We start from the raw sequence: 25,015 nt of genomic DNA, 5'->3' as shown, positions 1-25,015 counted from the left end.
AGTAGTAGTAGTAGTAGTAGTAGTAGTAGTAGTAGTAGTAGTGTTTGATAGGGGACAGGATCTGTACACACCCTTGAACTCTCCTTGTATCATCTCACTTGATCTAACATTCACCAGAGGCCATAATTCTTACATTATCCCTATGCCTCAGTAACCTTTAACCTAGTCTATCCTTCCATTATCCCTTATCTCCAGGTAGCCTTAAGCTACTTCCCACCCTTGAAGCTATCAAAACCCCCTTCTGTTATTTCCTGATCTCTGATTTCTAGTATCCCCAGTCTTCTATCAAGATCATCTCTACCTGGCCAATCCTGGTTCCCTGACTCATTCTTTCTGTATATGAGGTCCATCTTGTTTCCATGAGAGTGCTCAGATTCGATCTAGTCATCTTGCCAATACAAGTGTCACAAATGCTCATATTCTTTAAGAGTCTAGTTAATGTTCAGATTCCTTAAGAGTCTACCCAATATGTCAGATCTTTAATAAACTTTGAATTATTTTGGATGAAAAAAGGTTTGAGTCTAATTCATTCAGGCAGGATCTTTGTTTCACTATTTTGGAGTCCCAGCACCCCCAAACCTCAATAGTAGTAGAAGTAGGAGGCAGAGGAGGAGAAAGAAGAGTAATAATAATATCAATATTAGTAATAAAACATTTTAGAGATTTTACATAAACTAATTTGTTTTCATAAAAATGATATGTTTTATCCTTTAATTACTATCACCTCCATTTCATTTCAAGGAATGTGAGGGTCAGTGATTTTAAACTTTTTTTCAAAGTCTCACAGTTCATAGGATTTGGAATGAGAATTCAGAGCTAGCAATTTAGTTTAGATTGCCTGACACCCAATATGATATTTAAAAAAGAAATGCAAAACCCTCATTCCCATACCTGTTTGGTGATCGTTTTCAGCATCCTCTTTCAATGTCTGTCTATGTAATGACTAAACAGCTAGTAAATTTAAGATATTGTCATCCTGTACTAGCATTTTTAAAAAATGTCCAGGATAAAAAACATTGAGGAAAACCGCTAGAGTGGGACAATGATAGATATGTCTATCAATGTACTTAGTACTTTGCCTATTTGGTGCATAAACTTTGAGTGTAGGTCCCAGAATAAACATTATGAATACTGTTTTCTTTAAAAGGCAGTCTCCAATTTGACAAAATATTGCTTTTTTGAAGCTGAGTGTAGCATTGGTTTATAGATAGACCAGTTAGAAGCTTTTAAAAATATTTATTTCTGGGAAACTACCAGTAAAGAGCAGATAGGAAAATGTACTTTACCAAAGAGAATCCACTCAAGCTTTCTGGTGTCTGAGTTTTCAATACAAGTCCAGTCTGTTAATTTTAAAGTTTGTTTACTTTTTTGGAAACCTATAACTTCTGTTTCTAAGGGAGAAAATAAAAATGTCTTAAAAGGGTCTCCCATAAGCCTTGGAGGCCACTTTGCTCCTGTAAATGAACAACTTGATAGGTTAGTATAAATGACTTAGAGCAACACTTATAGCATTTTCTTTTTAAATAAATATAGGTTTATTTTAATAAACATTATTTGGAAGAAATGTTTGGCTCAGTGTGGTATAGTGTTTTTTTCTTTTCTTTCTCATTTTGACTTATTTGAATAATATTTAATCTCTCAAGTTATTTCCCCAAACCCAAAGCAAATTGATCTCACTCTCTTTTTGTAGAAGTTAACATCATTTATCCTAGAGAAAACAAATATTGTTTCTAGATCATTTGGTTGAAGATATTTCAAAGGGAACACAAAGTGGGAGAACATTGTTCTTGTAAAATGTAAACTCCATCGGCTGGATGGTTTAAGTATATGTCTACACAACCAATTGGTGTGACTAAACTTAGTAAGACACACAAAAGACACACATGTGATTGAATTTGTAAAAGCAAATTGAAACAACACACACACACACACACATCCCAAAGCATTAATTGATTTACATGATACCAAATAACCAACTTGATTAATTTCATTTTTACCCTTACTGGTTCCTTTTGTTTCAGATATAGACGATACCATAGACCAAATGGATAGCTTACCTGTGTAGCAATGGGAACAATATGTTGGGAATTCAGAAAATTTTATAGCAAAGAAATGAGTGCAAAAATGACCAAAATACGTCTTGTATATTATAGCTAGTCCACAAGTATTTTAAGTGTGAATCTAGAATTTTAGATTCTGATAAGTTAATTACTGTAACAGGGAAGAATGCAAAAAGCACCAAGGAAGCTAGGCAAAAATATTTGGGATTTCACAGCCATGAACAAGAAGCATGTTCTGAAGAGGTTAAGGGGCTCTGGAGACCCCCAAATACCAACCCAATGGGTCCTGACGAATGAATTCGACTCAAATCTTTTCAGCCTAAGAAAAGTAAAGTTTATTAAAAGTTCGCTTGTATTAGACACAGACTAAGTCTGTGCTAGGTGGACACAATGGTGGCCTAGGCCAGTTCAAGGGTGGATTGATATTTTGATAGGCTCAAGGGTGGGAAGTACATGGACAATGGAGGGCTAGCTTAGTAACAGAGGTCAGGTCGCAGCCACAATGTAAAGCTTATGGCCTCATGCAAATGCCTCATCCAAGGGGTCAATTTAATCAGAGTTCAAGGGGGGTTCCCAGAGCCTGCACCTCATCAGTTCCACTCAATTTGCATTCAGAAGGGCAGCTAGATATACTTTTAGGTAAGACAGGAAGCCCTTTTCTGTTTACCACATCTTTGGTCCACCCCACCCCCACCCCCAGCCATGAAATAGTGGATGTAGTTCCAGATACAGTCAGAACAACCTCTATTCAAATCCTGTCTTTTATACTTATTAAGTATATTATTATACATGATTATGTGTAATATTTAACGCTGTTTAAGTTAATGTGGAGGTTGGTCATGATTTCCTTTAGGATCCATTCCAATTCTAGCTCTATAATATTAATATCCTATGAACTTTCCTTAGTCTCAGTGTCACCATCTGTAAAATGAGATCAAAATGCCTGTAATACCTCCCTCACAGGGTTATTGTGAAGCTCAAATGAGATAACCACTTTGTCAGTTACTGTTATGATTATTATTTACAAAGATTTGGGTTAGAAACCTGTAATATCCTTTCCAAAATGCCACTTTCATAAAATTTAAGTTGTGAGGAACAAATGAAATTATGTATTCAAAGCACTTTGCAAAACAAGTGCAATATGACAGTCATCATCATCATCATCATTTCTATCTGAAAATGAATGTTATCCTCATTTTCGTGACCAAAGTGTGGGGTACCATGGTACTAATTATGTTTATACTAAGGTACTAAGGCGTTAATTCTGAGTCATGTCTCACCTACCCTACCCCCTTTTTTAAAAGATAATTTTCATATTACAAGATAGATAGCGACCACATGTAGATCATCTGCCCACAGTCCAGTTTGGTCATGGATCGGCTGTGGCTTCATACTCGTTCTGACTCTAACATGATGCAGCTCAGAAGCATAAATAAGTCCATTCTAAGTCACTTACATTTCGACTACAGAGCCCTATATCCAATATGCATTGCATGAAGGAGGAAAATCACTTCTTTGATCCTCACACAACTCCTACCTAGTCGTGTCTGCCCTGCAGGCACAATACAGTAATTTAAAAGCTGGAATTTCTATTAAAGCCTTGAATGCTTAATATCACAACTGTGAAATATGCAATCTCACAAGCTGATTTGGTTTTAAGTCTCTGAACCCTCCATTTTCTCGGAGGTTTCATGGTATGTCATTTGGCTTACTTTGCTTCAAAAAATCTGCCATGTTTTCTGGTAGCTCAGCAAAAGATCATTGGGATGAGTCCTGCCCCTAGAACAAATTCATCCACATTTCACAGGGGGCTCTTTATTTTCCTTAATTCTCATTCTAAGTTAAACTGTAATTATGTAATTCTAAATATCTTAATGAATCTTCCTTATTCTATCTTGTCCTTGAAAAAAAAATCTGACACATATCAAGCAATTTACCTAGAGGACAATCATCTAGTGATTTGGAAACTACAGATAATTATGGATTCAGAGTTTACAAAGTCAAATTTTCAGTTTTCATCCTGATGTTTGGGGTTGAAATGAAGCAATCATTAATTTCTTATGAAAATCCTGAAAAAGAAAACGAACAGCTCCATGACAGAGAATATAAAAAAATAAGTAACACCATTCTTTTTGTAATGTAATAAATATCAGCTACGGACTTGGGAAATAGAAGTCTTTACAGGAATGGTAATAACACTAATTATGAATCATGTACTTCATGGGTCCTATTAGTACTCTTTGAAAACTGTGTACTTCTTATAAGTCCCTTCGTTAGAAAGTATTTTTGACTCAACAAGTTGCAAAAGAACTCTGCATTGACTCATTAACTTCAGTTGTGAAAAACAAAATCTCATTCTTTTCCCTTTCATGAAATGCTTCTGATCAGGCATCCTCTTCTTTTCTTTTATTCTGACTTTCTACAACACCATGGGAAGAAGAAACCAGGATTATCATCAGATTATTTGCACTTGGTATATAACTATGTAATATTGTGTGTGTGTGTGTGTGTGTGTGTGTGTGTGTGTGTAATCTAGCTATAGATAGAATCATCGGGGTCTAAAAGTGAATAAAAAAAGCATTTGGAGATCTAAATTATCTTAATTACTTGTCTAAACGGACAAAAGAAACCATATAACATCCACTTGTTTTTTTTTCTTCCCTTAATTGCTATACTGATATAATTTTACTTTGAATTTTATGTATTCTTTAATGCTAGAAACAAATAGGAGAGATTACTCCTCTTTGTAAAGTTGGAATCAGAAGTCAAGATAAACACTCAGTTTATGTGCTGAGTATTTTATAGGATTTTTACCAGCTTTAAAGTATTACAGGATCATTAAGCTGATAGGTATCAAAGATACATATAAAATTCTGGCTATTAGGAGGCACTGAATTCAAATATGACCCTGGATACTTACTAGTTCTGTGATACAGTACAAGTCACTTAACTTCTATTTTCCTTAGTTTCCTCAACTATAAAATTAAGAATATAGTAGCACCTATCAGTGTTGTTATGAGAATCAAATGAGATAATACTTGCAAAGTGCCTCTCAGGTAGTAATTGTTTAATAGATATTTGTTGCTTTCTTTTCCTTCAAAGCATAATAGATCAGAGGATTATAGAAAGAAGGAATCCCAGAGTTTTTCAAGCTCAATATCCTCATTTCACAAATGAGACAAATTAATGTGAGGGATTAAGTAACTTGTCCAGGTAGGATTCAAACCCAAGTTTTCCTGAAGCCAAATCCAGTATTCTGCTGCATGACACTGGACCTATAAATATTTTGAATGTCAATTGAAGACTCAGGATACTCTTTTAAAAAATTTGTCATTTCTATTTCTCTATCATATTTCTATTTATGTCCCTTTCTCTCCAGTCACCCAACTTCTAGTTCCAGTTTTTATTACCTTTATCTTGGACTATCGCAAGAGCTTCCTAATTGGTCTCTCTGATGGAATCCTAAAAAAGCTGCTCCCAGTCTCAATATTCTAACTTCCTTATAGGCCCCACTGAACAGCAGGTCCAGTGTCCCTACCTAACCACTCACCCCAACCCCACCCTGACTCAATATCCTAACTTCTTCATATATGCCTTATTACTCACTAGAACAATGGGTGTGTCCATGAACTCATATTTCTCCCAGAAATAGCAGGTGCATCTGTGATGGGATCCAAGTCACTACCTCTAACTATTCATTGCCCCCAGACTCCTTCCTTATACTTCCCACAGAAACAGGTGTGTCCATGCACTCAACCACAACCACACTGCTTCCATCTAGTCTCAGACAGGACCACAATATTCAGCCAATCAGAAAGCAGCACCACCAGGATTCTTAACTAAGAAATGGACCACAAAACAATTGAAGGGACTTTCCCTAAGTAGGCACCTGCTCAGTAATAGCAAAGACTGTCCTTTAGGTGATCTTATGACATAGAGAGGCTTATTATAATATCATTATTATACATACATACTGCCCCCATGGGTTTTTCTGTATGCATTGTGGGTAATTGCATGTGCAATTCCCTTTGTCTGGGACCTGTCCCCTATTACCTAGTCCCTTAACAACCCCCTCCCGCCTTTTAAATATTCATAATTTCTGCTATGCAATTGAATCTTTACCCTATAAAAATCTATCTTGCTTTCTCTGAAGTTGCTGGTTCCTCTTGGAACTTAGCTTGCTTCATGAGAGGTGTCAGTCTCAATAAATACCTATACTTGGATTAGAGGTGTCTGACTCTGAATTCTTTGCAAGGGTTCCACCATAACACATCAAGAAACCAAGACATCTCCAACTCAAGTCTGTTCCCACTACAATTTGTCCTTTTCCAAAATGATTTCCTTAGTTCCCAGGGCTTACTGCACCCCCTTCCCACTCAATAAATTCTAGTGGTTCTTTCTTGTAGCCAGGATTAAAAAACAAACAAACAAAAACCCTTCTCTGTTTGGCTTTCAAGATTCTCCAGAACCTACCTTTCCTATCTTACCAACATTAACACATTCTACTTCTTTCCACATATTTCATGATCCATCCATACTTCAATTTGTTTATCCATTTCCCATCTCCCTTGTTCTAGCTGTTTTCCATGCCTGGAATGCTCTCCCTCCCAAACTCTATGAATGTTTTTTCCTGCTCCCCCAAGATGCCTTTTAATCTGACATTATTTTAGTCTACTCTGTCAGTATCTTGTATGTGTCTGTATACACACACACACACACACACAAACACACATCCCTCAGCATTTTGACCTCATGTCTCTGTGCCCTTGGCAAGCCATTTTTCCTCTTTAGTCCTCACCTTTTTGATCGAGAAAATGAGAGGATGGAGTCAGTTTATCTATCAATCCCCTTCAAGCTCCAAATTCTATAATAATATATTTAAACACATTTTTTTTCTTTACGTCCGTTTCCACATACAGAACTGGTTTACAGAATTCTCTTAAACAACACTGCTAATTGCATCTTAAGGTTTAAGATCATCTAGCTGAATAGAACTGAATAGATTTAGAGACCCTCTATAGGAATCATCATTTATAAAACTTCTCATTTTACAAATGGAGAAATGAGTCCCCAACTAATTCAAATGACTTGCCAAGAACTTTGACTCCAAACCCATCACTCTTTGTTCTTCCCTTTACATGCTGCCATTCACAAGGTATCAGCCTTAGTTCATAGGTTAGTAGGATTCAGAACTAGAAGGGATCTCAGATGTCATTGAATCCATCCCATTCATTTAAAAAAATTTTTTTGGAGGTGTAGTAGCAAGCATCCCAAGCGTCCTCAGGGTTTGCTGCCAACACAGGTTCTTGGATCTGCTTTGTTAAAGGAAAGCAACTCAAAATGGGTTAACAAGCTTACTTTAATCAGTCAAATATGTATCGTTTACCTAGTTCAGGGGAAAAAGATCAGCACCCCGACCTTCAAAATACACAGACAGAATTATCAAGACAGAAACAGATCAAGTAGACAGATTTCAAACTGTCTAAACATTACATCCATACCCAATCAACATCTGGGTTTCAACATCTGGGTTTTTCAAAGCCCGGGGGCTCTGGACAATGGCTTCCCAGAATCCACATCAAATCACAGAACACTTCTCAAAGTGAGCCCCAAAACAAAGCTACACATCAGGGCTTATATAGCCTCCTCCTGGCTCAGATAACGTAACAACCTTATTGACTCAATGGCTAATCAAGAAGTATCTACTGAAAAACAAGCCTCCCACACCAGGCTCCAGGTGCACTTTAGCCTAGGGGCAGGGAAGATCTTTAAAATTTACATTCCCATTACAGGAGGGGGAAGGCAGGACAATTGGAGGTAACTCACCCAAGGTCACACAGCTAGTTAAGTGTTAAGTGTCTGAGGGGGAATTTGAACCCAGGTGCTCCTGACTCCAGGGCCAGTGCTCAGTTCACTGCACCACCTAGCCACCCAGGCCATTTCTCTTATAGCTATGAAAGCTAAGGACCAGAAAGTTTAAATAATTTGCCAAGTGTCTGAGGTATGCTGAGAACCCAAGCCTGTCTGTCTCCAAATTCAGGTTTCTATCTACTTCTACAATGTTGCTTCTATTAGTGCCTGAAAGAACAGGGGGAAATCAACTAACCAGAGCTCTTCCACCCTTTGGAGAGCCCTCTGAGAATCCAGTAAAGACTAGGGGCCCTTTCTGATAAATAATTTTAAATGCAGATAATAAAGTACACATGATTACAAAAGAAATCAATTACATTGAAACAAAAATATACAGATGCAGGTTAAGAACCTCTGATCTAGTCTAAACCCCTTATTTTAAAGATACGGAAACTGAAATGCATAGAATTAAAGCAACACTTCCAAGGCCACATAACTTAAAAGGAGTAGATCAAGAATTCGAAACCAGATCTTTTTTCCCCACTTTGAGTTAATGTTGTTTTTTCGCCCCCGGTATACAAACTTCAGAATACTCTATTAATTGGCAGAGGCACTGCAGAAGGAGCACTTGGAGTGTGGTTCCCTTCAAACCTGGGATGTAAACTCCATGACATTAAAGGGCAAGTAACTTTTGGAATTCATATCTCTTTCAGCCTAATGTGTTGAGCCCAGTGGGCCTTGAATACTCATTGTATGAATTCATTTACCATCCAGCTTCTAAAGCTCCTTAGATTGCCTAACTGCAGAAGGGAATTGGAAGGGGTAGGAAAGGGAAGGAGCATTTTTTCAGTGCCTACCAGGGGCTTGGCACTGTGCTAAGCCCTTTAAAATTATTATCCCACTTCATCCTAATAATCCTATAAGGTGTGAGTGAGACAGCCACATAGGGTTGTCTTTCTACAAAAGGGGAAGAAGAAAGATGCCTTCCTTGCAAAATAACTCAAAGTCTCCCATCTCACACATACACACACACACATACACACACATACACACACACACAATTTTTCTAGCCTTGTAGCTATAGCTTTTCTTCCTGCATAAAATATTAATTCTTTTAGGAGTACTGCAATTTTAAGCTACTAATCATTTACCTTTCAGCATGAATAAGTTTCTAGTCTCCAGTCTTTTCCTGAGAGTAACTTTTGACTGAAAGCGGGACTACACTGGAATCCTGAGAGGAGTGGGGCTGGAACTGGAGACAAAGAGCTTTCCTTAAGGATAAGAAGATGGGATAGTTTTGGCAGAAGATTAGCTTCACCTCTTTCATGTTAGTTTTGGATATTTTTTAACTGTTGGAGAATTGAGAAATTATTCCCTTCGATTCATAAGTTAGGCAACTAGGTTCCAATGTTTCTTCATTCATGAAGTCTTTTCCGACTCTTCCATTTGGAAGTGATATTTCCTTCATGTGATCCCATTATTTTCTATTACTTTTAGAAACTTCAAATAGTTCAATTTGCATTATATTTGAGGATATTTGCTATCACCTTTAATAAATTACAAACTCCTTGAGCTGGCAGATCACATGTCCATTCACATTCAGCATAAGAATGCATACATAGGTATGTGGTAATCACTTAATAAATATTTGTTGCCTATTGAATAAATGTAAGAGGGTGGAGTAATTTATTTAAGGTAACAGAGAGGTGGATTCCATCATTCTGAGAGTACCAGGTCTCAAGACAGTACCCATAACTTTTCTGACTCCACATCTTTTGTATATATTTGGCAGAGCAAGAATTCTGAAAGATCTAAAATTATAACACTGATTTTATATAAATTATATCCTCATCATTTTATTAATTAACTTGCCTATTAGTTTTACTATCAATCAGGTATTCAGTACTCTCATGCATAATCATTTAAGATACTGCTAGGGCTCAGCAAGTATTAAATCAGAATATTTTATACCAAGTTTTTTTTTTTTTTCTCATGACCCAAACATCTAGCTATTTGTTCTAATGAAGCCACATAGTATTTAAGATAATGTTTTTAAAACACAAAAATCTCACCATTTTATATGAGGAACCAATAAAATAGTGTTTCTCAATTATGTCTCTGCACTATTCTCAGGAGAATGCAATCCTATGTGAGGGGAGATAGTAATTAAGTTCTATCAATGGTCTCGTAAATAAGAGTGACCTCAACTTTTTTTTTTTTAATACAGGTCTTTACATGCAGATTAAACAACAGCAATTTAGTTCATGCTGTCATGGATATTTTCTCATCATTATTACAAAAAGAAATAAGATATTTCATGACGATTTATTCTGAAACTTTAGCAGAGAAGTTGTTGAAATTACCTCTAAATTTATACTTGAGTTACCGGACTCATTATTTCAAACATCTTGGACTGAATCAATACCAGTAATGATTCATTCTTTTGATTAAGAAGTGACTCCGTCTGTAAATGTCAGATAATTACTGAGATGACCTATAATGAGAACATTTCACAACTCTGTGACTTAAATTTCTTATTCCCTCAACAGTATAATGACTTCCTCCTAGATCTTTTTATAGTATCTCTATGCTCCTGGGGTTTCTTTTCATGATCAGTCACTATCAGTGTTTGCTACTATCATCTTTTTTTTTTTTTAATACAAAGAAATATTGTGCTTCCATCGAACAAAAAAACTCTGTTTTGTCTAGGTTTTTTTTTTTTAATTCCTGCATATTTCCCCAAATCTTTTTTTTTTTGTCCCTAAAGTCTTGTTGCACTCATCAGTATCTGAATCACACATGACTGCAATGGCAAAAGATGATACAGGAGATACTTTGTTATTCTATTACAAGCTCAGGAGGGAATTAAAGTGTTTTTAATATAAAATATTAAGATTAGAAATGCAAGATATTCTTTTGATCCTGACTCTTGGGAATAGAGGTTATAAAAGTTTGTAAGAAGAAATGATAACTTTCTTGATGACATTCCCTGCAATGCTTGGAATTCATTGCCATACCAATATACAAAGAGCACTTTGTACCCAAAGTCAAAAACTTGGTGTCAAATCCTTTGATTCTTTCATGAAGCATTTCTATGAAATAAGAAGGGTGATGGATATACTATTCTTACTCTGGGTCTTAACACCCTTCAGTTTTGTTTTGTTTTTCCTCATCTGCGTATATTGTCTAATAGAAAAGGCTGTTTGATGTTTATGGAAATAGAATATAAATGCACTTTTGCATCTTGGTATCTTTCTTATGTTCTTGTTTCTTAAAGAAAATTAATTATTTTTATATTGTCTTTTAACCTAGACCATATATGTTCTGAGCTTTCTGCTTTTCTTGGCTTAGAGAGAACCCACTGTCAAGCAAACAAACAAATTGGTGAAGAAGACAAACCAAAATGTCAGTTTTTCTTTGTTTCTGTGTCTAAAGTGCCACAGACCAAAGTCAAATGCTAAAACATATCAGCCAAAAAAATTGAGAGGTTTATTTTGGATAGGTTGTTTTAGAAACACCCCCACCCCTTATTGTGCCCCCTACTCACCAGACCAATTGTCACAGGGATGATCTACAGGCCTACTGTCTCCTGAATTTCCTAATGAGTGAAAATTTCAAGCTCATTAATTATAACCACTTCATTCTTTTCACAGGATTTACATTCCTGTTCCCTGACTGGCCCTGCTCAAAGAGTTAGAAATAATGAAGACCCAAATGACAGCCTTATTTTCCAGTCTCCTTTCATAGCAAAGATAGGAAATTTTGTCTTCAAAATAGACCTTGAATAGGATAGGTTAAAAAAAAAACCTCATAGATACATCTTTATTACAAAATAATTTTAATACTGCACCTTTACTGCATCAACAGATCTCTGCTTTATTAGTAACAAATGGGGAATCATTATCTCTTCTTCGCATACATATCAATTTTACAATTCATATTAAAATCCATGCATGAATGAAATGAATGTAATACTAATGAATGAAGCCTAGCCAACTTGAGAGACCTGTGTGTGCTGGATCAAGAAGGGGCAGGAGGGGATTAGAACAGTGGTACCAGTGTTCATATGTAAGGACAGGAGAAACAAGGGCAGAGGGAGGTGGGGAGGCAAGAGGCGGGGAAGAAGCAGTGAAAGGCCAAAGTAGTTAAATCCATGGAATAATGAATGACATATGCTATGTGCGCCTCCCCCCACCAGGACTTGTAGAAAGTTGATGAGGCAGAGAGTGTAGGAGGCAATTATCCAAGTAACTTGGGTCAGAGCCTTCTTTTCTTGGATATATCAAAATAAGTGAGGTTGCATCACATTGATGCATTGCATCAATTCTTCACTTTGTTTTACATGTGTACACATATTTATCTCCATTCAACAAATATTACCTAAGTATCCACTATAGCTCTGTAGCACATTGGATTTTTGCTACCACTAGGATTTCAGTATCACCATTGTCCTCTGAAAATACATTCTTGTCCAGTTTACTGAGAAGCTTTTTCTTTTTGTATATTTCAGCAAGAAGTTATAAGTCCTCACAGAGGGGTGCTTTGACTTTTCAACATCTGCTTGAAATGTGTAAAGATTAGTCCTCTTACACTGACTTATTGATTACACTATGAAGAAAAATTATTTCAAGAATAGTTATACACCCTACCCAAATTTGACATCCACTCTACGGCAGAACTTGAATGAAAGCGCAGCTCTCCTAACAACATCAGGCCCATTTTTTGAACATTGTGCTTCTTAATCTTTGTTTATCTCTGAAATTCTACTTATAATTTGTAATAGCAACAGAAATAATAATAATAAAAACAGCATTTAAATAGTGCTTTTATAATAGCAAATTACTTTACAAATACCATCTCATTTTAACCTCATAATAACTCTGAGACATAGGTGCTATTGTTATTTTAATTTTACCGATTAGGACCTTGAAACAAATGGAGGTTAAATGATTTGCTCAGGGTTATATAACTAGTAAATATCAGAAGTTGGATTTGAACTCAGAACTTTCTGTGGCCACTTCCAGTGCCTTACCCACTGTGCCACCTAGCTGCCCACTACATGCATTAATTGGTCAATAAACATTTATTAAGTGCCTACGATGTGCCAGGCACTATGAAAAGTGATGGGGATGTATCCCCATCACTTTTCATAGACAACATATAGACAATTACACATAAACAATCTATATATAGGATAAATGGGAAATAGTCAACTGAGGGGAGGCATTAGAATTAAGGGAGATGAGGAACACCTTTCTACATAAGGTGAAATTTTATCTGGTACTTGCATGGAGCCAAGGGAAGCCAGCAGGCCAAGGCGAGGAAGGAAAGCATACTAGGCATGGAGAAAATCAATTATTATCGTTCAAATGTATTCAGATGCTCCTGTTATGACAAAATGAAATTCACCGAAAAGTGAATTACTGGTAATTTTATGTGATAACGTGGATGTTTTTTCAATCAATGGATATAAATAGTACAGCTAATACTATGTGATGGTTAGTGGGGTCCTCAGACTGACAAAGGTCCAGAACCTTTGATTCAGTCTAACCCCTTGATTTTACAAATCTTCTGAAAGTAGTTGAACTTCTTGAGTAGAAAGATATTTTCATTTTTACCTCTGTGTTCCCAGTCCCTGATATTTAGTTGGCAGTTGGTGCAGTGGATAGAGCATTTGGACTGAACTCAAAAGGAACTGACTTCTAATCTAGCCTCAGACACTTATTAGCTGTGTGATCCTGAGAAAGTCATTTAACCTCCGTCTGACTCAGTTCCCTCAATTATAAAGTGGAGATAATACTTTTAACTACTCAGGGTTGTTGTAAGGATTAAATAAGTTAATATTCATTAAAGACTTGGCACAGTGCTTGTTGATACATTGTACATGCTTAACAAATGCTTGCTCTCTTTTCTCCTCTTTCTCATTTAATCTATGTTTATTTAATGTTTGGTGATTCCTGAGGAAGGTAGACCCAGAGTTATCAAGTGACTTTCCCTGGGTCTTACAGTGTCCTGTATAAATTTAATAGCAAAGCCTAGATTGGAACCCATATCATCTTAGTCCAGATCTAGTTGTTTTACCTCTGATAAAATGCCCTCTTAGAACATCTTGATTCTACATTTGTCCCCTTTCATTTAAGAGAAAGCAAAAAAAAAAAGGAAGAAAAAGAAGCCCTAGAATTAGGATAAGGGATGGGCAGTCATTACAACAGTACTGAAATTACATTGTTTAGGAAACATTTGAGGGAGCAGCTGGGGAACTTAGCCTGCAGATAAATCAGCTAACCTCACATACAAAATAACTAATTTGAAGATTAATGGAATTTCTAATAAGTGGCCCTGTCCTACTCAATTTCCTATAATTGTAGACTTGGAAGGATCCTTGAGAAAGCATCTAATCCAAGTACCACCTCTAGGCAAGAGTATAAATGCAACATATCACAGAATTAGATTCTATACTATGCTAAAAGATTTGCCACAGAGAACCTCCTGCTATTTCCCCCAGTAACTCATGACAACCTTTAACAGTTTCTCTACAGAAAAATCTTTATTGGTTCTCATTTAATTTCCCCAGTCTGAAACTTGAATTGTTTCCTCTTATTCTGATTCTAAAATAAGATGAGCCACTGATTATTGGGCTTAAATGAGCCATAAATGAGAAATCAATGAATTAGTTCTCAATCTTCTCTACTCCATGTTAAATAATTACAGCTCCTTTAAACTGTTCCTTGTAGGTAATATTTGTCCCATTCTTTAATCATTATTTTAGCATGATTCTGAACCTTATTCAAGTATTTTGAATGTTATTATAAGTTATAAGAGAAAACCAAGATAATACTTAGTGTACCAATATGAGTCTATCTCACAATGAAAATAAAGGAAATAGGGGTGGCCAGGTAGCACAGTAAGTAAGAGCCCCAGTGTTGGGATGACCTGGGGATCGAATCTGGTCTCAGACACTTAGCACTCACCCAGAAACACCTGGCCGTGTAACCTTGAGCAAGTTACTTAACCCCAATTGCTTAGGGGTGGCCAGGTGGCTCAGCAAGTAAGAGCACCAGCCCCAGTGTCGGGATGACCTGGGGATCAAATCCGGGCTCAGATACTTAGCACCACACCCAGAAATAACTGGCCATGTAACCTTGAGCAAGTTACTTAACCCCAATTGCTTTAAAAAAAAAAGAAAGAAAATAAAGGAAATGCAACATTTTCAATGATGGAACATTAAATAACTCATAATGTTCTAGCATCCTTATTTTCTCTTTCTTTCTGACTATTCCCCCTTGCTTTGCTGGGTCTGAACAGTGAACTTCAATTGTTCTTTTCCCTGATCTTTGCACAACGGTGGTGATCCTTGATCTCTAGTCATAAAACGCAAATGTTCCTGATACACCCATAACTGCTTGCCTATTCAGGTTTTAGCATAGTGTTTATGTTCTGCTGTCTGTATGTCCTTATCGTATATGTCCATATTATTCTGTCTTATATTGTAGAATCTCAGAAAGCAAAGACCAAATATATATGATCATATTAATCCAACACTTAATATATAAAATTAGCATACGTGGCAGTATCCTATTTAAAGTTAACAGTGGCACCACTCACATCCAACTCTATTACATGTTCTTTATTAAATGATCAAGTGAGATATTATTATGAAAATTCCTTTAAACCTTAAAGTGCTATATGAATTCTACTGTTGTTGTTTATTGTTATAGCATGATGGAGTGAAAAATGCCCTGCATTTGAGTTCAGAGCATCTAGGTTTGAAGCCTGCTTTCTTTCTTTGTTAATTACCTATAAGCCCCATAAGAAAAACTACCTCAAGTGAAATATTTGGGATTATGAAATAAAAGGTTGTCCCATTACTGATGGTTTTCAGGCTAGATAGGCATTTGTCAGGGAGCTGTAGATATGTATGATATGGGTAAGACATCCCCTCTAAAATGCTATGATTTTCTTGGGCAAAATTATTTAACAATCTTAGTTTCTTCATCTGTACAAGGGAAAATCAGACTTGTCATATCTACCTCATATAGGTGATGTGAAGATAAAGTAACAATATATTTGAAAGTTTTGGGACTTAAAAATGAATAGAAATTATTTCATTTAGTTTGAGAACTTTTTAATTTTGCTGATTTGCTTTCATTTTATTTTCAGCCAAATGTTTCCTTATAATATGGAAAAGGAAATCCATGAGAAATTAATCCTCCCCCTGTCCCTAGTTAGATCTGTAACTTTGGGCAAGTCACAGACCCTCTGGATTCAATTAAATCATTTGTATAAATGGGTTGCACTAAATGACCTTTAAAGTCCACTACAGCTTTAAATGTATTAGTCCTAGCAATCAAAAAGACTGGAGAAGCCTCAATTTGGCTAATATGATTATAAAAATAGTAGGGTAAGGGTTACACATTCGAACTAATCTATCACTTTTCTTAAAAGCAAATAATGTTTCCTTCCCCACTTCTCTAAACTGCTAGCTCATCTTTGTCCTTTATATAGACATATAGTACAGTTCTATAATCTGGATCTCCCCATTTCTGAAGAAGATATCCTATCATTTAACTTACAATCATAAAATGAATGATCACCTATCACCTGGACTCATGAAACTACCACCTAATTTCAGGTACTTATCATCTCTCACCTACATTATTGCAATAACCTTTAGTTGTTCTCCCTGCCTCATATCTCTCATCACTTCAATTCATCTTTCACATCTTCTGGCTACCATAAACAGATCTGATCATGTGACTCCACTACTCAATCAGCTCCAATGGCTCCCTATTGCCTTTGGAATAAAAGATAAGTTCTTCTGTTTAATTTTTAAAGCCCTTTATAACCTGACACTAATTTATCTTTCCAGTCTTACTGTACATTACTGACCCTCTCATATCTGTTATCCAGTCAAACTGGCCTTTTCTCTATTTCTCACACAAAGCACTGCATCCTCTATCTCCACACTTTTGTAATGTTTCCCCCAAACCTATAATGCACTACCTTATCTCAATCTCATTGAATCCCTATCTTCCTTCAAGATTCTGTTCAGGCACCCTCTAATAATCTATTTGAAACCTCTCATGAACTTCTTAACTACCAGGGTACCCCCTCCTAAGCTATATCGTGTTGAGTCATATTGATTCATTTTACATTTATTCTACATGTTTGCATATTTATATTTGTTGTCTACTGTATTAGAATGTAATTTGTTATTTCTAACCCCAGTGACTAGCACAGGGACTGGTATAGAATAGGCATTTAATAGATGCTTGTTGACTGATAAGAAATGGGAAGCATATGCGATGGAACATTGAGATACGTTCATCTAAAGGGGAAACATAAAGCTGGCAATGAGAGAAGAGGAGAAAATCTTTCCTTCCTAGGAAAGTAAAGGATTGCTTTTAGATCCATAGCACTTGCTCTACTGCTCTTATACTCATGATGGCCATCTTGAGCAACCCAAGAGTCATATAGTCACTTGCCTTCCTTAAGTACATTTTGTTCTTCAATAAGAATTTTATTGTTTTCTATGGGAAACTATAAAATCTGAAAAATTCCTCAAAACTTCACACATGAGGAATTCCACTGGCCCTCATCATGGGCTATAGGGTCTCTCTGGGCTTTTTTCAATTTCACTGAGCTTAACACACTTTGAGGACATAGCCCAGCAATGATGGAAGAAAAAATATATTTCCGTTATTTAAAACTAATTGTGACTTGTCTTTCTTTCAATTTTTAATTGGTTTCCATGTGATCCTCTGGTTGCTCATTTCAACAAGTGTGGCAGGAACTTTGTTATGCAGAGAGGTGAGGGGTCAGGCAGAACTAACTAACTAGTGATGTAGTCATCTTGGGTGGTCAAGAATATTGAGGTTTGGGAAAAAATTCCCTCAAAATGACTTGAATTGAAAACACCTGAGTTGAATCCCCTTTTTCCTATTCATTAGACTTCCTAGCTCAGAAATCCATCAAAAAATGAGTTTGAAGTTTTGAAACTAAGTATGTTGATCTTCCCCAGGATTGCTTTTAGTAGTTCAATGGTTCCCAGATAAGTGTGGATACATCTTTATGTATTATTCATGCCTCAAGTTATTTAGAAACAAATATGGCATCTTTTTCTCTATGTAAAATATTTCTAATATCTAAACTTTAAAAAATTGCATTATATCAGTTATATGAAATAGAGATCTTCCCTTTTGTCCTCCCATGTATGCTACCTGTTCCAATGGGAGAGAACAAATTGCTGACTAGCAACTAAAGGAGTTTTAGATCTAATAATTGCAAGACTGATTTTTACAAGACCTGTTTCTATTGCTGTTTTTGTCATGTGAGTTTAGGAAAGTTACTGAAATAGGTGTTAGCTATTTCTATACACAAAAGCCCATCTGACTGGTTTGAGTGACTTGACCAGTCAAAACCATAGCACAGTTAATTGAACAATGGAATTGTTTTGTTTGTTTTAGCTTTCACTAACCTTACTTGGTATGTAAAACAAACCAATCTAAGTCCCTTGTGTATATAGAGATAATCTGGTCAGTCACTTTGTCTACTGGCATTTATTAGGCACCTACTATGTGTCAGCACTGTGCTAAGTGAGAGGGATACAAAAGAAGGCAAAAGATAGACTACTAGATTTTAAGTTTACACTATAATAAGGGAAACACACACGCACAAAACTATGCACAAATAATATATATGCAGAATAAACTGGAAATAATTTAAAAAAGTGAATCTGAAGGGAATTAGAAAGATTTCTTGCAGAAGGTGTAAATTTAGATGAGATATAGAGGAAGCCAGGAAAGCTAAGACATGGAGATGGACATGGAGCTCAGGAGGGAGAAAGTTTCAGGTAGAGAGGAGGCCATAAAAATACCCATACTTGGTAGATGGCATTTCTATACAAGAAATAACAAAGAAGTCTTCATCACTAGGTCATAGGGTAGGTTTGTTAAATAGTTGGGAAAATAGGTAAAATGTAAGAAGACTAGAAAGACAGGAAGTATCCAGGTTATAAAGGATTTTAAAAGTGAAACAGAAGTTTTTATATTTAATCCTTGAAGTAACAGGGAACTACTAGAGGGGTTTTTTTGAGTATGACATTGTTTGACCTATACCTTAGACAAATTAATTTGAGCTGAGTAAAGAACAGAATGGTATGAGGAGAAAACAAGCAAAAGAAATTCTTTTTTACCCTCAAAAATGTATGATTTCAGGTGGAGCTAAGATGGTGGCATAGAAGCAGGAAATCCCATGAGCTCCCCCACCAACCACCTCAAATACATATGAAATATGACTCTAAACAAATTTAAGAGTTACAGAACCCACAAAGTGACAGAAACAAATCTTCCACTGAAGGCAGCCCAGAAGGCCTGCAGGAAGGATCCATCACAGCACAATGGAAGCAGAGTGCAGTCCTGCCCTATGGTTCTGGCCTAAGGGCAGCTTGGACCAGTAGTGACTAGAGAAGACTTCAAGAGAGTGAATCACCAGCAGCTGTGGTGGTTTCCAGACATCTAAACCCATAAACACCAAAGAGCAAGTAAAAGTTCAGTCAGGAACTGTGTTGGAAAGGACATGCATGGTCTGGCCATGCCCCCAGGATGAGAGGTGGCAGCTTCAAGCAGCTGTAGCTGCTGTCCCTTGTGGCTGCCTACAGAGTTCCTGACCTGCAGATCATAGGGGGACCAAGCAACCATTCAGAGGGTAATTGCTCTTCCTTTAACTTGCTTGGATCTGGATCTTTGTCTTGTGAGGAGGTCCTGGGGTGTGTAGCTGGTGTGCCAGAGCTTGTGGGGGCTACAGGGAGGGTGTGCTCCTAATACCTCCATCAGCTGCAAAAACCTCAGTGATTTGGGACAAAGCTCTTCTCTCTGGAAGCAGAGTTCTACTGTGGCAAAGAGCTAAAAAATCAAATAATTGACTGGCAAAATGAGCAAGCAGAGCAATCAAAACTTAGATTCCTTTTTTTTGGTGGACAAAATGATCAAAGCATGGAATGGGAGGAAGAAAACAAAGACAGAACACCTGCATCAAAAGCTTCCAAGAAAAATATGAATTGGTTACAGGCAATGGAGGAGCTCAAGAAGGATTTTGAAAATCAAATATGAGAAATGGAGGAAAAATTTGGGAGAGAAATGAAAATACTGCAAGAAAATCATGAAAAGAGAGTCAACAACCTGACTGAAGAAAATAACACCTTAAAAAACAAACTAACTCAAATGGAAAAAGAGGCCCAAAAAGTCAATAAGAAGAATGCCTTTAAAAGCTGAATTTGCCAGATGGAAAAGAAATTTCAAAAGCTTACTGAAGAGAATCATTCCTTCAGAATTAGATTGGAGCAAATGTATGTTAATAACTTTATAAGAAATCAAGATACTGTAAAATAGATCCAAACAAATGAAAAATAGAAGGCAATGTGAAATATCTCATTGGAAAAATCACTGACCTGGAAAATAGATCCAGGAGAGATAATTAAAAAATTGTTGGATTAACTGAAAGCCACGATCAAAAAAGGAACCTTGATATCATCTTTCAAGAAATTGGTGAGGAAAATTTCCCTGGTATTCTAGAAGCAGAGGGCCAAATAGAAGTTGAAAGAATTTACCCATCACCTCTTGAAAATGATCCCAAAAAGAAAACTCCTAGGAATATCCTAGCCAGATTCCAGAGTTCCCAAGTCAAGGAGAAAATATTACAAGCAGCCAGGAAGAAACAATTCGAATATTGTAGAAACACAATCAGGATAACACAAGATCTAGCAGCTTCTATATTAAGGGAGTAAAGGGCTTGGAATGTGATGTTCTGGAGGTCAAAGGAGATAGGATTTAAACCAAGAATCACCTACACAGCAAAACTGATTATCATGTTTCAGGGGAAAATATGGTCATTCAATGAAACAGAGGACTTTCAAGCATTCTTGATGAAACAACCAGAGTTGAATAGAAAATTTGACAATCAGATACAAGAAGCAAGAGAATCATGAGAAGGTAAATGGGGAAAAGAAATCACAAAGAGCTTATTAAAGTTGAACTATTTACATTCCTACATGTAAAAATGATAATTGCACTTATGAGACTTTTCTCAGTATGAGGATAGTTGAAGGGAATATATGTATTTATATATATATATATATATATACATAAATGTTTATATAGGAGGGTATATGTGCATATAAATACATATGTGAGTGTGTTTATATATGTGTACGTGTATACATAGACAGAGAGCACAGGATAAGTTAAATAGGAAGGAATGATATCTAAAAAATAAAATTAAGAGGCGAGAGAGGAATATAATGAGAGGAGATAGGGAGAAACAAAATAGGTTAAATTACTTCATATAAAAGAGGCAAGAGAAAACTTTTCAATGGAAGGGAAGAAAAGGAGGGAAAAAGGAACAAGTCAACCTTACTCTCATTGAATTTTGCTTAAGGAGGGAATAACATACACATTCAATTGAGTATCTTACCCTACAGGAAAGATGGGGGGAAGGGGATAAGATGATAGAAGGGAGGGCAGATGGGGGTGAGGGTAGTGAGAAGCATGCACTTTTGAAAAGGGACAGGGTCAAAGTAGAAAATATAATAAGTTGGGAGCAGGATAAGATGGAGGGTAATATAGTCAGTCTTTCACAATATATCTACTATGGAAATGTTTTGTGTAACTACACATGTACAACCTATTTTGATATGCTTATTTTCCCAGTAGGGGTGGGTGACAAGGGAAGAAGGGAAAGAATCTGGAATTCAAAGTTTCAAAATCAAATGTTAAAAAAAAGTTATTATTATTTTTTATATGCAACTGGGAAATAAGATATACAAGCGCTGGGGTATAGAAATCCATATATAGAAATCTATCTTGCCCTACTTGAAAGTCGGAGGGGGCATGGGAGAGGATATAAAAGAGACCAGATTAGGTGAAGGGGTATTCAGTAGTATTGCTACATTGGGGTGGTGGGTAGGGAAAAGATGGGGACAAAATTTGTATCTCAAAATCTTGTGGAAATAAATGAATGTTGAAAACTAAAAATAACCAAAAATAAATAAATAAAAATATTTGAAAAAAAAAAACTTATGGTTTCCTTAGTATGGACATTCATTCTCACCAGTTTCATATGTGGCAAATTTACCATGAGTTAGTTGAAGATTTCATGATCATGGCCAAAAATATTCATTGTAGGTAAACAAAGTTCTCTTTTTCAGCCTCTCCACATCTGATTAGGTTGGTCTTCAGCCAGCTAGACAGTCCTTTACTAAGCCCATATTAGATGTCTTTTCAACTTGATAGGACCATCTAGGGTTTTGGTTTAGGTGATATACCCTTCAAGAATTCAGTTACCTCTATGACATGATGAGTCACCAGAGCTAGCTGAAATAAGACCAGTGGTATGGGGTGTGGGGGGAGGGAGGATAGGAGGGAGGTTTCTAGTTAGAAGACTTGGATTCAACTCATAGCTTTGTCAATATGTGACCTTGAAATCACTTCATATCTTGGTACCTCAATTTCCTAATATTTAAAATGAGAAGGTTGAAATAATTACCCCTAAGGTTTCTTCAGCTTCTAAATCTATGATCCTTAAACTCTTGTCTCAGAGTTATGGTATTCAAGTCAAAAGACCTAGTAATTTTTGAGTTCCAATTCATACACATTGTGTGATGCTGGGCAAATCACTTTCCCTTTTAGTTTTTTCATCTGTAAAACAAGGCTAATAATCTTTCCAGGACTATCCATCAGGGTTATTGTGAACAATGTGCTTTGTCAAACCAAAAATACTATGCATATGTTAACTATTTTAGAAGGCAGATTGTGTCACAGTGGACATAGTACTAGGACTGGAGTCAGAAAGATTTGACTTCAAATTTTGTCTCAGGCACTTAATACCTGACAGGACCCTGGGTTAGTCATTTAACCTGTGTTTGTCTCAATTCCCTATAGAATGGGGATAATAACAGCACTTACCTCATAAAGCTTAGCATAATGCCTGGCACATAAGCATAAGACTTACTATGAAAAGGCTTATTGTCTTCTTCCCTTCTCCAAATTTTGATGATGTAAAATTACTATATTGTATTATAGTAAAGATGCTATACAATCATTTTATCACATAATTTGTTGTATTGATTTGGCTTTATAGATATAGCATAAAACTTATATCAAGTATAAGTACAGAAATATTAGTTATTTTCCTCAATAGGCAGGTCCACTGAAATTTTTGAAGCCACTTGAGAACCCATATCGCTATCACTTCATGAAGGCCCTCCACCAATGTAGATTCTGACCCATCTATTTGTCTCAGAGTTAACTTAATAGATTCAATGACTTGACTGTAGCTACATGACTCCTAAGTGTAAGAGGTACCACTTGGTTAATGAAAAATAATATAGATTCCATTGAAGGGGTATTTAAAGAATTCCTGGGAAAAAAGACAAGAAAATTACATATTTTTCATTCACCCTAGAGACAAGAAATCCAAGTAGGATAAACAAATACAGCAACCAAGGATGACAACAACAAACAAACAAAGGACATGAAGACATTTGCTTCTAAATGCACATGGGGAGACACTGATGAAAGACGAAATCAAGTAGAAGTGATGGTAAAGAATGATGGTATAGGGCTAAATTACAGAATGATAGGGCTTATAAAAGAGCACAGGGAAGGAGAAAATAGATGAAAATATATGATGTATCTTGATCAAACCAAAAATTAACAATAAATGGAAAATAACTCATGTAATTTCTTAGGAAGAAGAGAGTATACAGAAAAAAGGGGTTGAAGAGGCAAGGGGAGAAGTTGAGACAGAAAAAAAGACACAGGGAAATTCCTACTATGGGGTAAGTTTTTATCTACCACTGGAAGGAACTGGTATTTCAAGGAGTGAGGTACGATAGAAAAAGGGGAAAGAACATAAATAGATAAGGAAGTATTATAGAAGCTGTTTAAAAGAGGAAACCAAAAATGGGTGCATTAGGAGTTTGACTTTGATGAGGAATACAGAGACTAGAAAAGAACTAGGTAAATATAAGGGCTATGAATCAAAGAATAAAATTCTTGAATAGACAGCAAGGAGAGATAAAAATGACAAAAACAAGGGGAAACGAATCCTTTTTGGGGAAGAAAAAATGAAGACAAATTAAAAAAAAATTATGAACAAAAATAAGTTAAAGGAGAAAGGAAGATTTGATATGACTTAATTGAGAGGGGGGAAAAGGGAAAAAAATTAAATAACTAGATAAAGTGAGGGAGGAAATGGAACATACAATTTAAGCAAAACTCCAAAACAAGGGAAAGAGGTAAGAAGTTGGAGGGGAGAAGGATTTATGAACAAGAGGGAGAGCCAGTGGGAACAGGATTTGCATAAAGTAGTATAAACTAAAATAAGTAAAGAGATGGAGCACTGTATTTACAAAGAAAGGGGAGGAGAATAATGTCCAAATTTTGGGAAAAAATAATAGTGAAAAGTGGAGGGAATTATAACACTGCCTCTAATAAATTTAAATATGAATATGAGTTACAATTTTGTTCTCAAAGAAAACAAAAACATAAGCTCAATTAAAAAAAAAGGTGAAGAAAGCATATTATGCTGAAAGGAACTATTCAAAGACCCACTATAGATTTTAAATTCCTGTGCTCCAAATACCTTAGAATTTAAATCTTAATTGAAAAAATAATTGAAGTACAAGAGTGGAGTTGTTGGAGTTTTCAATATCCTTCTCTCAATTTTAGATATTTCTAAAGAAATGTAAACCAAAAAATGGAAATAGAGAATTGAATAAATTTATGGAGAAGCCTGAAGACATGCCATCATTTAAACAGGACTGATAAAGAATATACACATTTAACAGTACCACATGTATTATTTTTCTTTACCAAGAATCAGAATTTTTTTTAAAGCAATTGGGGTTAAGTAACTTGCTCAAAGTTACATAGCCAGTTATTTCTGGGGGTGGTGCTGAGTGTCTGAGCCCGGGATTCGATCTCCAGGTCATCCCAACACTGGAGCAGGTGCTCTTACTCGCTGAGCCATGTGGTCGCCCCAAAATACATGAACAGACAGTTTTTTCTTTCTTTCTTTCTTTCTTTCTTTCTTTCTTTCTTTCTTCC

Source organism: Petaurus breviceps, unplaced genomic scaffold, assembly GCF_028583685.1.
Source record: "Petaurus breviceps papuanus isolate PSGF00001 unplaced genomic scaffold, PetGlider_PUasm1.0 38, whole genome shotgun sequence".
NCBI classification, from domain to species: Eukaryota; Metazoa; Chordata; class Mammalia; order Diprotodontia; family Petauridae; genus Petaurus; species Petaurus breviceps.
Note: the sequence above shows the minus strand (reverse complement) of the source record.